Source organism: Thunnus albacares, chromosome 18, assembly GCF_914725855.1.
Source record: "Thunnus albacares chromosome 18, fThuAlb1.1, whole genome shotgun sequence".
Classification (NCBI taxonomy): domain Eukaryota; kingdom Metazoa; phylum Chordata; class Actinopteri; order Scombriformes; family Scombridae; genus Thunnus; species Thunnus albacares.
The window spans coordinates 912,841-928,904 of record NC_058123.1 but is presented as its reverse complement, the minus strand read 5'-3'; the positions used below and the strand labels follow the sequence as shown (position 1 = coordinate 928,904).

The 16,064-nt window shown below is 37.3% G+C and overlaps 1 pseudogene; it reads left to right on the top strand.

Moving 5' to 3' along the window:
• Positions 1-212: 212 nt before the first annotated feature.
• Positions 213-9,903, top strand: LOC122968971 (annotated as a pseudogene).
• The last annotated feature ends 6,161 nt before the right edge of the window (positions 9,904-16,064 follow it).

Genomic DNA, 16,064 nt, shown 5'->3' with positions numbered 1-16,064 from the left:
ACTTTGTTTGTTACAAACTCTGTTTTGTTACAGTGTAGCTTGGTTACTCTACACTGTAACCAAAATGATATGGCTCGCAAGTGACAACAGCTATATAGCACAGGGAGCATAATAGTTGTCAATGGTAGATACATATGTGGTTATAATGTAACTACAACATGATGGGAACATTTTTTTTTCTTTTCTCTAACATTAGGTATATTAGAGAGCCCATGGGGATGAACTTCCTTGGCTCCATGTTGCCTCGGATTTGTAAAGCAGCCAGCACCGAGACAATCTACACCGAGCACTCCTTACAAAGCACCAATGTACAGAAACTCTCTAATGCTGGCCTAGAGGCAAGAGAAATCATGTCAGTTACGGGGCATAAATGTGAATTGTCCCTGCAATCTTACTGGTGCCCAAAGTACAACAAGAGAAGACGCTGGAGCAATATCCTTGCTTCTAGCACTGCGCAATTAAAATGCACCTGTCCAGAGTCAAACACCCCTGTACCAGCAAAGAAGAGTGCTAACATAACTGAACACTACTTCAGCAATTGAACAATTAATGGCGATATCCTGATAAATGTTAATAATCATCCCATCTTTAAGCATGCGTTCCACTGTGTCTGTGTGTTGCTTGGCAACCATTCTGCTAAGGGTGTTGTTAGGCACTCCCCTATCAACACCCTTAGCTGTTCTAAAATCACTGTAAACAACGGCCTCTTGGGGCTTATTGCTTCAATTTACTGTACATTATAAACACTCAGTTTTATGAACTGTGGTGATAACATGTAAGTTCACATGAAACAGAAATAAAACAGTCTTACCTTGCTCTCACTCACAGCTGCAGTCAAATCTAATCAGTTTGAAGTTGAAGTTGTAGTCAAGGTGTTTGAGTTCTAACTTGTATTTTAATTCTTCCTCTGCAGCTTCACACAGATTCTAGTTTGTCATAGCCCGACCTATCTCCACACTTTGTTTTAGTGCTGTGCCAGCTCTGGAGAAAGATTTGGCTGAATCCTTTATCATTCTGCTATAGCAGAAAAAACACTTTGGCTTGTTTGTATTTCCTTAAACCAATAACAATCATCTTGGGCGGCGCCAAGGGGCATTAAAATGGCTAAATTCCCACAAAAGAAAACGCCATATAAAACAGTAAAAGGTGTATGTTGACTGTGTGATACAACTTTCACTAATAAAAAAGACAAACACAAACACAACTTGATCATCGGTGCCCTAGAGGTGAAGCCTGCCTATACTTCAGCTCTGGAGTCACTGGACTCGTCAAAACCACAGATGATTTAATAGCTGTATGTAGCTCTTGCAGAAAGTTAATAAACCAATATGACAGAAGCTTGTGTGAAGTGGAACGGATCAATACATCGGTCAAGTCAATGTCACTGGCACAACAGAGTTAAAGCGTGTGGGTTGCTAGCTCGGAGGTTGTTGGTGTTTTGCATAGTGACTGGGATTTTGAAAACTGCAACATGCAGATAGCAGAACAGGAGGAGAATTCCAACTGAAATAGTTAGCCAATTGCAGGCTATACCCACAGTCTGCATCCAGTGAGTCAGACTACAGAGATTCAGTCATGACAGGAGCAGAAGAGCACCCCAATTAGAACTTCAATTCTGTGGAAAATAACAGCATTCCCTTCATTAGCCTTTTTAATCTGTACCAACCTGTCCGACTGTAGCTGTGTGCCAGATTTACCTTCTACTAAAACTATACTCTGCTCTTACACACTCAGATTCTTCTGTTTCCACATGCCTAACATGTGCTGTGCAGTTTTTAAAATCTGGAGACTTTACAAAAAGGAAAGCAAAATGTGTCCTTTAAAGATATGTCCTCTGTGCATAGTTTTGGTTTTATGACATTGAGTACATTGACTGTATCAATCACGTGATCAGCTGAGACTTTTACACTTTTCTGTCAGTAGGTCTCAGTCACTTGATAAATGTGTCTCATTGGTCACAGTCAGCCAACAACTGTTTTATTCTTCAGTTGGTTCTTTACAGCGTTTTGAAGTGTTGTTCTTACAAGTTTGATAAAAACAGCAGAGAAGAAAATGAGACTCTTCCCAAAATCAACCTCCATCATTTCCAGAAGAAAGACTCAACCTGTAAGAGATCTGATGACAGTTTAGGTTCTCCTTTAATGTGTTTCACAAACCAGAACCAGGGTTACATATATGTGCGTCACTGAAAGCTGACAATGATTTGGATGAATGATTCTAGGATTAACTTCATATTCCACTAAATTCATTTGTGTCCAATTATTTTCCTTGCCAAATAGGTTTTGGACGACACTATCATCTCTGTCTGTATTTATGGGCAAATTGAGAGTTTCTCTCACCACCCAAAGCTTGTGACAGTTGAGGACTGGAATGTAGCTCGACCGGTAAAATCAAAGCTAAACCTTTAGGCTCCACTCCCTCCAAACCACAACATTTTGGCACAACACTCAGATTACCGTTGATGCTGCTCTACCTGTTGATCTTGAATACTTATGAACCCATGATACTTAATTGTTCACTTGCGGTAGCGACTCATTCTCGACATGAAGGGATCAGTCTGCTGTTTTCCAGCAGAGTATCGTGTCTCTTTACACATGAGGTGCTGATTTTCATCCCTGCTGCTTCAAATCATCTCAGAGCACATCAGAAGTCACAGACTGTTGAAGCCAGAAGAACCACATCATCCTCTGAAAGCTACGACTAAATCATACCATACCAGACAGTTTGCTGATGTAAGCCATCACTAAAAGAAAGCTCCAGCACTGTCAGTAAAAGCCATGAATGAAGAGCCACAGTGTGGGTCAGTGGTCTTCACTATTTTTTTCATGTGAGCCACACTGGCAGGACAGTCAATAGGAGAGACACATCTTTCATAAAACACCGAAATCCATCCAAACCACTGAGTAAATCTGCCCATTAATTTGTCATCCCACGACACACAATATGTAACGCAGCCAATACAATCTGAACTAAAAACAGGCTTCCCTTAATACTCGGATGAACAGAGGCAGGCATTTCCTTGACTTTCCTCATGTTATATTTGTAGTTTGTTGTTACGACCCTTGCAAGTTATGTGTATTGGCTGCATTAACATAATTATTAGCTGCAATGCAAGCCACCAATTAAAACTGGTGAGCAGCGCAGTGAGTAATGCTGGTGTAGACAGTCATAATGCTGTGTTCACACCAGATGGGAAGAAAATTTTCACTTTACATTACTCACATAAAGTTTGACCGCAGGACTGTTTGTGTCTATTCACATCTTTGCATTTACTTCATCTGTAATCGTGCCGTGGAAAAATTTCTCTTTGCGATTGGTGTTAACACACCATAAGTCTGAATGTTAACTCACTGTACACTTTTTACTTTAGAAAAAGTCATAAAGTTTGAAGTTAACAGAAATGTGTTTAGGGTGTTTTTACTGCTCAAGTGTACAAATATTTTGTACTAAAGTTTTGTGTTGTTTTGTTGTTTGATGTTACCTTTCGAGGTTAATCATTATGTTAAATATATCTTCATTATAAACTGCAGCTTCATCATAAAGCTTTTTCAGACTGCAGAAATCTTTAACTTGTGTTATTGTGCTGTTTCCAGCTGTAGTATTGAGTATCTCCCTCTTTTTTAATATATATATTAGTATATTTATACACATTAAATAACTTCTGTTATTGGTTGCAGACTGAAATAAATCCTGCAAATGGGTCAAGTTTGACCTGAACATTAGTTAAGGGTTCAGATTTAAGTGGAGGCGACTTTAAGTTTCTTTCTGATGTAAACAGCATCACGTACTGACTTACTTCCTCTTTGTTTTCTCTTGTCTCTGTAGGTCATGTAAATAGTGTCTGATGAGCCCACGTAGGCTTTAATAAAAAATATCAAAGTTTAGCTACTTATTTTTCCAATATCAATTTATTTTTTCTGCATTATCTACTTGTGTGCTTTAACTTATCCTTATTTTTTCTCTTTTTATTATTTAAGTATTACTATTATGTACTGTCATGCAAGGAAGGCTGGGATGGGAAGTAGGTTGGGTTGATTGTAATGTCCACACTGCAGACATTGTCAATCTGTTATTTTTTACACTGCCCAAAACAATAAAAAGACTATTAAAAATAAAGGTCAATAGTTTTAATGAATTTGTTTTATGAGTGTCAGACTGATGTGTTTGAAGTTTTATCATTTTTACATTTCCCTGCAGGACATGTAATGATGTCTGAATGTAAAGACATGAAGAACAGATGTTGGTCGTCCTGTTACATAAACGAACCTGCAGAACAAACAGATCCAAGTTAACATAAGAGTCCTAAGAGTCCTATCAATAAAGCCTGCGAAATGTTTAGTTTATGTAAACCCACCACAGTAGTTTGTTCAGTTTGGTTTAATTCTGTAGAATATGATATTCAGGGTGTGTGAGAGTGAGATCATTGCAGGTTACAGGTAGGTAACCAACCAGTAGAGATGCAGGCTGGAAAGGTTTATTGTATTTTCCCGCCATTGTTAGACTGTTTACAGCAGGTCATTCAGTAAACATGGTTAAAGGTGTATCGTGATGTTTTCAAGGGTTGGGTTAGAGCTGAATAGAATGATAGCTGCATGTTACTGCTGTTCTTGGTTGTAATATCAACTTTAGTTGTTGTGGATGGTCAGCATGGCATCTTTAGTTTAATGCTGTATTATAAAATGTAACAACAACAACATGGCCTTGAGTTCAAACATTTCAATGGATGCTAACATGAGTTTTGGAATTCAATTATGATTTATCTAACCTCATATCTTCTGTTTATTATCTTCCTGCAAACTGACCTGCAGTAAAATGTTTAGTCAAAGTCAGATTCAGACATTTCTAAACACCAGTTTTCTCTGAAAATGAAAGAACATCTCTGTTCTCACGCTGGAACATGTTGAAAATTTAATCTGTGAAATTATCTGTCATTTTATCTGATCACTTCTGATGTCTGGCAGGTAGTTCCTCATAGTTCATTAGATTCCACAATGCACCACACCCACATGTTCAATACATGTGGGTGTGGTGCATTGTTTATACAGCTTATAAACCGAAACTAATGCATCAGAAGAATCCAAAACAGTCTCTATAGTCACAACAATGTGTTCATGAGAACACTATCAGTGTTTCATCTGATAACTTCAGTCTTTTATTGTACTTCATGAGGAAATGGAGTGTATTTTCTCATCCTTCTGTTCACAAACAACAACTAATTTATTGTTTGTTGTGAATATATTATTGATTATTAATTGAGGCCCTTCCAGCTCCTGATCACCTTTTTTACACCCAATTGAAAAAAGGGAAATACATGTATGTGATGTCTGTACTGTTCCTGTCCTGTTCAGGTGTCACATACTTCAAAACAACTCAACTAAAAACACACCAGTGAATAAGTTTATACTTTACATGTTGTGTTGCTACTCAGATGACACTTCTGACAGTTTGTTTCTGAGATTCAGGTATGCAGGTGATGAGATACACATGCCTGCTGATGGTTTCATGCTTTTCCACTGATCATCACTTTGTGTATGATATTGGTAGCAGTAATATATATAATATAATATATAATATGTAGCAGAGGCAGAGAGGAAGAAGGCTGATAATCAATGTAAAACATACATGATAACAATGCTGGTTTCAAAATACTCATAAAAGTGGACGTTTAATGTTTAATGAAGAAACAGATAAACTAAACATCTACCACAACTGTGGTATTTTACTATTTTAATTGTTTTATTAATCCATAAGCAAGAGAACAGACAAACAGGGGGTTACATAGGAAAGACTACTGCTGGTCACAAAGGTCTTTAAGACTTAAGGAGTAAAAAGTATTAACTGACAACTAACAGGTTATCAGTCCACGACAATCTACTCCAACTAATCATTCCCATGCAAGTCCACAAAATCCACTTTTAGAGTCCAGGTCTTACTGGGAAGGAAAGGCTTCAATATTTTGTAGAACTGAAATGATTTGACCTTCAAGAAAAAGCTTCATCAGCATGAGTTCCAGGTTACATCTGATCCACTGTGTTATGACAGGAGTGTGTTCAGATATTTGTAATAGTAGAATCTGAATTTTGTTTATCATGATTGTCTCCCTGCAGGTTCACTTAAAGGAGAAAGGAGGATAAATAAGAGCCCAAGACTCCTGAAAGTAAACAGGCATCATTTCAGACTTTGTATAATTTATTTTATAGTTAAATGTCAAAATGGATTAATGTTTTGAATTATTCTGGTGATAGATGTTTCAGAGTTACACACATACAGCCGTATACATCCACATATTGTGAAATTTAGTGATTTCTTGATCTTACAGCTATGCCCTCCACTAGAGCATCGCTACTGATAGCTTCTGCCAGGGGCTCAATTGCAAGTTCAAATAATTGTGGGGATACTGGGCAGCCCTGCCTCGTCCCTCTGACCAGGAGGATGCAAGGGATCACATACCATTTGTCAGGACAGAGACATGTGGTCATTCATATAAAATTTATATCCAATTACAAAATAAGGGCCAAGATCAAATTTAGTTAAGGCTCATAAAAGATGTGGCCGTTCTTTTCGGCTTCAGTGAAATAACTAAAGACTTTATATAAGACTAATAATTTATATGCACTATCTGCTCCCGTTTTACCTGAATTATTATGCACTTTAATTACTTATGTGTCCATGTATGCATGCGTATGTTTGTTTGTTTTTATGTATGATGATATGTATGCTCATATTTTATGTCATTATACATGTATTGTTCTTGGCCTTGTGAAGCCCATTGTGTTGATTTCTTTAGGAAATGTTCTCTATAAATAAAACAAACTTAAACTTAAACAAGAATTACATCCTAAAATGAAGCCAGTCTGATCAGTAGATATGATAGTTAGAAGCACAGTCTCCAACCAACAAAATATTTGCTGTAAGTTTTCCTTCTACGTTTAATAAAGATATTGGTCTGTAGGATGAGAACCAGCTGGTCCGATGGTTTTATTAATATGTAATTCAGTGATAGCTGAGATTACTTCTACATAATTCACTGGTCTGTTCACCATCTCTTTATTTTCAGATGAAATCTGAATTCTCTAGAAAGTCTTCTATATCTTGGTTACTCAGTACAGATCTAGACAGTTTCTCATAAAATGATTTAAAAGCAGAGTTGATGTTGATTGCTGTATATGTTAAGTATTTTTAAAAATGTTGAAAGTTTGTAAAACTCACATTTCTGCTTTTCAAAACTCTTCCAACAGTTCTCTTCACTAACATGCAGCTCAGCACAACAGTTAACCTCACATCCAAAATGCACAAAATGTAACACCAACACCTCTCACATTGTGTTTGTGTTTCTCTGGTCATGTGATTTCAGCGATATGATCAGACCTAAAATAAATCCTGTAGAACAGGAACTAACAACAGGATTAACCGGGTCTGGTTGTTTGTTTAGTAGTTTGCATTTCAGTGAAACTTTCACTCTGTATCTCTGCAGAGAATAACCACACCTTATCATCATTAAACAAATATGCCTGACATTCTGTCACACAAACAGACAGAAAAACCCAAAACATAAACGGTTAAAAGCACAAAAGCAACTGAAGCCAAAAATAATCATAACAATGTTCTAAAGAAGCTGAACATGTCATTCCACATCACATAGAAACCTGTGTACAGTGTTATATAATAATACATCAATATAGTTATGTGATGTTATACTTGTTTTTTACACATATATTTTTTTATTAAACCTTCATTTACACAACACGAGCTCTATCAATAAATGATTTATTGATAGAGCTTGTGTTGAAACGGACTTTATAAAGTGCTTCAAAACAAAATGAAGTGATCGTTAACAGAGAGATGATGCTGAAATAAACAGAATGATGCTTTAATAAGGTTTAATAATTCACCTTTGAATTTTACTGAAAGCTGTGTAGCAAAAATAACGACACAATCTAGCGTGAGGTGTGCACATTCTCAGCACACATTCTTCCTGTATAAATAGCATAGTTGTTGTGAAACAGCCATATACCCCTGTGATTGGCAGGTTCGTTCAGCTCCAGCTTGTGCAATAAAGGGACCTTCCACACACAACACAGTAAAGTGCCATTCATATAAAACTCACGGGCCGCACTAACATTAAACTTTCATATCAAGGTGGGGGCCACAAAATATCAGCCCGCGGGCCACGAGATTGAGACCCATGACTTAAAATGATGTAAAACATGAAAGAACAGCAGAACTGCCCTTTAACATCTCTGCACTTGTTAATCAACTTTTCTTCATACAGATGAATGAAAATGTGCTTAAAGTTTTATTGATTATTTCTTTTTTCATTCAGACACCAATCACCAGTTTCATCTTCACCATGTGGAGCTCTGTGTACCAAGCATCACCATGGCAACAACGTGAGTAACATTAGCATAAAAGAGCATAAAAATTATCGTTATTATAATGATGAAGTAACTATTAAAAAATAAAACAAAATGACAGAGTCAATGAGAGCTGAAGGATTACATCAGATCTCACTGTGTTCATCATAACGTGGCCACTGAGTGCAGATCTGCTCAAAGAACTGACTTTAAAACTTTGACTAGTTCCTTTAAAATGGTTTCTGATGTTTTAATTTGGATTTTAAGCTGTGTTTGCTTTTTATTGTTTGTAATGCATTATGTCTGATACTTTGAATTGTCCAGAACACTTTAAACACACAGCTGAAGCAGTTTGGACCAAATCAGCAATTAGACATTTTTATTTGGTTTTATTATATTTTATGTGATGTAGTTTTAAACTAACATGTTCAAGACGTGCAAGGAGGGAAAGATAAAAATCTGTACATACAGTTTAAATGTCTATTGAGCAGATTTCTTCTGTTTCTACAGGATCAGTAACATCTCAGAAAAATACAACATCATCATCTCCAAAAGTTCCCTGATATCCTCAGGATCTCCTGATGTCTACCAGCTGAGACCAAAGAGAGAAAACATTGGAACTCTGACAAAAATGACTCTTGGTGAAAAAAATCCAAACAAGACAAACAAAACCATCTTACTTGTAGGTGAAACAGGAGCAGGAAAATCTACTCTGATCAATGCTCTGGTCAACTACACCATGGGAGTGAAGTTTGAGGAAAACATCTGGTTTGAGATCGTAGAAGAAGAGGAGAGAAGTCAGTTAGAGAGTCAGACATCAGATGTGATCGTGTACCAGATCTTTGGTTTTGAAGATAAAACTCTGCCCTTCTCTCTGACCATCATCGATACTCCTGGATATGGACACATCAAAGAAGTCAAACATGATGTCATCATCAGTCAAAGATTATTTGACTTGTTCCGCTCAGAAAATGGAGTTCATGAAATTGATGCAGTGGGTCTGGTGGTGAAAGCATCAGAGTGTCGTCTGAGTGACTGACTGGTGTACATCTTCAATTCAGTGACGTCTCTGTTTGGAAAAGACCTGGTGAAGAACATCGTCGTTCTCATCACATATTCAAATGGAATAACACCTGGTAATGTTCTACAAGCTCTTAAAGATGCAAACATTAAATGTGCCAAAAATGAGGAGGATCAGCCCGTTCACTTCCTGTTTGATAACTGCCAGAATGGCGACCGGACAAAGCATACAGTGCACTGTAAACATGCTGATGAAATAACAACGGAGGGAATGAGACAGTTTATAGTTTTCCTGGAAAAAACTGCATCTCAAAAACTGGAAACAACTGTGGATGTTCTGAATGAACGCATCAGACTGACAGCCTGCATCCAAAACCTGCAAGAACATCAAACAGAGACATCACTGAATCAAAGATGTACTTCAGTCGGTCGCTCAGTCGATTCTCACTCGCCTTCATCACCAGACCCACTGCATCAAGTTCATGAACTCCATTTTCTGAACGGAACAAGTCAAATAATCTTTGACTGACTTTGTCATCTTTTTTAATCCCTCTGGTGTCTCCGTATCCAGGAGTATTGATGATGGTCAGAGAGAAGGGCAGAGTTTTATCTTCAAAACCAAAGATCTCGTACACGATCACATCAGATGTCTGACTCTCTGACTGACTTCTCTTCTTCTCTTCTACGATCTCAAACCAGATGTTGTCCTTAAACTTCACTCCCATGGTGTAGTTGACCAGAGAGTTGATCAGAGTAGATTTTCCTGTTCCTGTTTCACCTACAAGTAAGATGGTTTTGTTTGTCTTGTTCAGATTTTTTTCAGTAATTTTTTGTCAGAGTTCCAAACTTCTTTATCTTTGTTATCAGCTGGTAGCGAGCAGGAGATTGTGAAGGGATCTCTTCACTTCCAGAGATGATATTCTTGTATTTCATCGAGGTTTTATCATTCCTGTAGAAAAATCAAAACAGTTGCTGAACTCCTTCATTCACCTTTTATTTTTTGCTTTTCTAATTGCAGTTAAATAAACAAAAAAGTCTTGCAGCCCTTACTCTCTCACCTCAGTAAAGCAGTTCAGTGTCAACAGTGTTATTTTACCATGGCCACTGAATATTGTTACAGGAAAATTCTGGTTTATTTGAACCTGATGTATTTCCTATGAATGTGGCCATTGTGGTAGGGCTGGGCGATAATTGAATTTTATTTTCAATTAAGATTTTAGCTTCCAACAATTATGAGAACAAGAAAAGATAAAACAACAAGATAAAATGATAATTTTGTTGCGTTCCGTTTCACAATGATGATCTCATTTTGTCTTGTGTTATAAATCCAGTGCAGCTCTTTCCATTACAGCGGTGTGCTTTCACCCCTCCCTAAAAGCCCAAACTCACTCTCAGCCAGGCTGCGGCATGTTCAGTTCAACTCATGCAGTCAAGTGAGCCATCATTCTCAAAAACCCGGCCAAACCTGCTGCTAAAGGTGGTTCACATATATAACAAAAATGACTTATGAATAAAAGAACAATGGTTTTAACTTGATGACATATGGTAGTGGCCATGATGTAAAGTACCAGTCAAAAGTGGGGACACACGTAGGCTACTCATTCAAGGTTTTTCTTTATTTTTATTATTTTCTATATTGTACCTAATGAAGGTGGTTCAGATATTGCCAGCAGTGTGCAAAACTTCCAGAGGAATCTAAAATATGAAACATATTTTGGTTTGTTTAAAGGTATAATATGTAATTATTCCACATTAAAATGTCTAAAAACAACTAGATCTATGTTATATATGTTGTTGAGTTGTGTACTTACATTATACTAAATGTTTCCAACAGAAATCTGTAATTTAATCAAAGTAACGGACCGTTTCATTTGGTCGCCTGTCGATGGCGTCATACCTCCTCTACCAAAGAGTAAACACGCACAAGATGCATACGGCGGCGCTGTGTTTGTCCGCTACAATGGCGTCTACCAAAGAGTAACTTACACACATACAAGATAATACATCGGCGTTGTGGTTGTTCCACACAAACTGTTATAAATGGACTTTTATTCAGTTTTAAGACACATTTTCGTGATAAATTTTTTGACGTTTTTAACTATATCTTTTAGCCGGAAGAAGGATTTTAGTCATTGGACGTCTGGATCTTAAGTTAAACTGGGCTAACGTTAGCAGCAGCTCGGCTAACAGCCCCTCCAGGAAGTCCGGTGGTCGCCAAACATCGTCGGAGAAATATCGATTTTTTTAGGTGAAACAGCTTTATTCAGTGTTTTTACCTGTAATCTGCGGGTCTGTTTGTTCTGGAGAGGAGGAGACCTCTGCAGGTAAAAACATCCTGAATGATCAACACTGGAGTAATCCTATCCCGGTGAAGCTGGTTATTTAACAACAAAGACAACAACTCCCATGATCCCTTGCTACTTCACACTGTCATCACACTCCGTCTGTTGTTATTGTTTTGATTGAGACCCCTAGCGGCTGAAACTACATATTGTGCATTTAACACTAATATGTTTACTACATGATTCCATACGTGTTATTTCATAATTTTAATGTCTTCAGTTTTGTTCTACAATGTAGAAAATAGTAAAAATAAAGAAAAACCCTTGAATGAGCAGTTGTGTCCAAACTTCTGACTACTACTGTATGAGGGATAATACCCTCCAGGCTGTAATAATGTTAAGACCATCCTCTGATTTGTGTCCCTTACTCATCTTCTGTGTTGTTTTATATGTTCAGGTCACTCATGTTGCCATGGTAATAGCTGAACAGCAACTATAATTACTATTAGTCAATTATAAATGACATCAGTTAAAGCTGAATGTCAGATTTACCCACTTGTCTTTCCCATACTTCCATTAACTTTGTTTCAGCTGGAAATTTAAACTAATTATATAATAAAATACTTTGCATAGAAAAAGTTATATATTTTCAGAAAGGTATATATGAAAATACTAAGTATAATAATACTAAGTTGACAGAGAGCAGCTCATTTCTTTCTTTCTGAGAGTGTGAGAATATTTATGTCAATCTCATGTGTTTGTGTTAAATACAGAATCAGAAAGTCAAATTATTGAACAGTTCCTTTTTAACAAAAATACAACAAATATATGTTTATCACTAAGATCATAATATCACAGTTACATGTGTTTGGGATCATTGTTGCTGCTGCCTTTAAACCATCTTCCATGAGGAGCTGAGAGTTGTTCAGTAGGAATAATGATCACTTTTATTATCAATTCATCTGCAGATTATTTTCTCTGTTAATTGTTTTGTTAATAAATTGTCAGAAAATTGTGAAAAATTTCCATCATAGTTTCTCATGTCTTGTTTTGTCCAAAACTCAAATTAATCAAGTTAACAATGATAGAAAACACAGAAAAGCAGCACAATCTTAGCAGTTGACATCAGAGAATAGATGACATTTTAGCTTGAAAAGTGGCTGTTTACTGATTTATTGATCATTCAGTTCAGCACTCTGCAGGTTTAGTACAGCTAGTTTGGACTTCATCAGTAAATAGAGTGAAGTTTCCTTCACAGCCACAGTAACAGTTTCTGACTCACAGAACACACCACAATTCATCTGTACAGACTTTTCTAACTTTCGCAAAGAAGAACTGTTTACCTCAAATCTTCTGTTTATTATCTTCCTGCAAACTGACCTGCAGTAAAATGTTTAGTCAAAGTCAGATTCAGACATTTCTAAAAACCAGTTTTCTCTGAAAATGAAAGAACATTTCTGTTCTCACGCTGGAACATGTTGAAAATTTAATCTGTGAAATTATCATTTCATCTGATCACTTCTGATGTCTGTCAGCAGGTAATTCCACATAGTTCATTAGATTCCACAATGCACCAAACCCACATGTTCAATACATCAGATAACAAACTAAAAATAATACAGCAGGAGAATCCAAAACAGTCTCTTTAGTCACATCAGTGTGTTCGTGAGAACACTATCAGTGTTTCATCTGATAACTTAAGTCTTTTATTGTACTTCATGAGGAAGTGAGGAGTGTATTTTCTCATCCTTCCTTTCACTTCATTTTCTGTGAATGTGATCAATCATCACCTCAAAGTGATTCTGCAGAGAAACATCACTGCTGCTGTGTTAAGATCCTGCAGTGACGTCACCATCTAGTGCTGAGTGCCAGAGTGAAGGTTAAATCCTTGAACCAGGTACATAAATAATAACTAATTCATTGTTTTTCGTGAATATATTATTGATTATTAATTGAGGCCCTTCCAGCTCCTGATCACCTTTTTTACACCTAATTTAAAAAAGGGAAATACATGTATGTGATGTCTGTACTGTTCCTGTCCTGTTCAGATGTGACATACTTCAAAACAACTCAACTAAAAACACATCAGTGAATAAGTTTTATACTTTACATGCCGTTTTCTTGCTCAGATGACACTTCTGTTTCTGAGATTCAGGTATGCAGATAATGAGATACACATGTCTGCTGATGGTTTCATGCTTTTCCACTGATCATCACTTTGAATATGATATTGGTAGCAGTAATATATATAATATAATATATAATATGTAGCAGAGGCAGAGAGGAAAAAGACTGCTAATCAATGTAAAACATACATGATAATAATGCTGGTTACAAAATACTCATAAAAGTGGATTTGCAAATGTTTAATGATGAAGCAGATAAACTGAACATCTACCACAACTGTGGTATTTTTTTTAAATTGTTTTAGTAATCCATAAACAAGAGAACAGACAAACAGGGGGTTACATAGGAAAGACTACTGCTGGTCACAAAGGTCCATAAATCTTACACAGTAAAAAGTCAAAACCATGAAGTTTTCTGTTCTAACAAAATGGAGGTCACCACATGGGGAACTAACAGGGTCAAACTCCAAAGAGGCACAATCACAGATCCACTGTCTGCAGTACCCTGTCATGCCTAAAAGTGACATAAATTGACATTTAGCTTTTGGTTTTGGAATTTTTAGGATAGACTCCACTCTTCTAGGGCTCAGGGATTTGCCCTTTTCTGAGATCTCATGCTCAAGGAATGTCAATGTGGGTCGTACAAAGTGTTATTTAGACTAGCCTTGTGACCTTGTTCTGCTAAATATTTCAGTGTCACTGTGTCAGTTTTGCATATTTCTTGTATAAGTGAACAGATCAGGTCATCTACATACTGTATCAAAACTACCTGCAGGTAAACTCAAACCCTCTATGCTCTGCTTATGAATTTATTGTCAGCCGGGGAAACACAGCTTCGACTTTGGTCAAACCTTACTACTTACTACTTTGAGTTAAATGTACAGATCTCACCATTTCACAAACTCACAAATGGGTGTCTGTATGTTTTTAGCAAGGGTGAGTTCTGCTGTCCTAAAACTAGATAAAGTGAACCCAATTAAATGAGACAAAAAAAAAAAAAACCTTTTCATTGATTTATTGAGGAATGTTATCCAATCCTACATATTTGTGTGAGTCAAAAGTATGTGAATCCTTGCTTTCAGTAACTGGTGTGACCCTCTTTTGCAGCAATGACTTCAACCAAGCATTTCCAGTAACTGTTCATCAGCTCTGCACATCAGCTTGGAGGAATTTCAGCCCGTTCCTCCTCACAGAACAGTCTCAGCTCAGGGATGTTGGTGGGCTTCTTTGCATGAGCTACATGTTTCAGGTCCTTCCACAGCATTTCTATAAGATTAAGGTCAGGACTTTGACTCAGCCATTCCAAAAACATTATCTTTCTTCTTCTTTAACCATACTTTGGTAGAACAACTTATGTGTGTAGGGTCGTTGTCTTATTGCATGACTCACTTTCTGTTGAGCTTCAGTTCACAAATGGATAACTTGACATTTTCCTGTAGAATTTACTGGTCCATCAATGATTGCAAGCTGTCCTGGTTCAGAGGCAGCAAAGCAGCCCAAACCATGATACCACCACCTTGTTTCACAGATGGGTTAAGGTTTTTATGCTGGAATACAGTGTTTGCTCATCACCAAACAGAACGCTTCTCATTCAAGCTGAAAAGTTCGATTTTGGTCTCATCCATCCACAGATCATTGTTCTAATCACCTTCTGGCTCCATGTGGTCTTGAGTGAACCGTAGACAACAGCAATGTTCTGTTTGGAGAGTAGTGGGTTTCTCCTTGCAACTCTGCCATGAACACCATTGATGTTCAATGTTCTCCTGATGGTGGACTCATGAACATGGACTGTAGCCACTGCAAGAGAGACCTTTAGTTTCCTAGACGTTACCCTGGGGTCCCTTTTGGCCTCCCAGTATTACAGTATTACACGCCTGCTCTTGGTGTGATCTTTGTTGTTCAACCACTCCTGGGGAGGGCAACAATGGTGTTTGACGTCTTCAGTTTGTATATGATCTGCCCGACAGCTGACTGGTGGAGTCCAAACTCTTAAGAAATGGTTTTGTAACCCTTTCCAGCCTGGTGAGCTTGACAGCTCTTCTTCTAAGGTCCTCAGAAATCTCCTTTGTTTGAGCCATGACACACTTCCACAAACCTGTGTTGTGAAGCTCAGAGTTTGACAGTGAAGACCCAGATTTCTCTTTAAATAAGGCAGGGCCTCCCAGACTCACACTTGATTGTCAGCCCATTGACTGAAACACTGACTCTAATTTCCCCTTCAAATGAACTGATAATCCTGAGGTTCACATACTTTTACCCCACACAAATATGTAACATTGGAT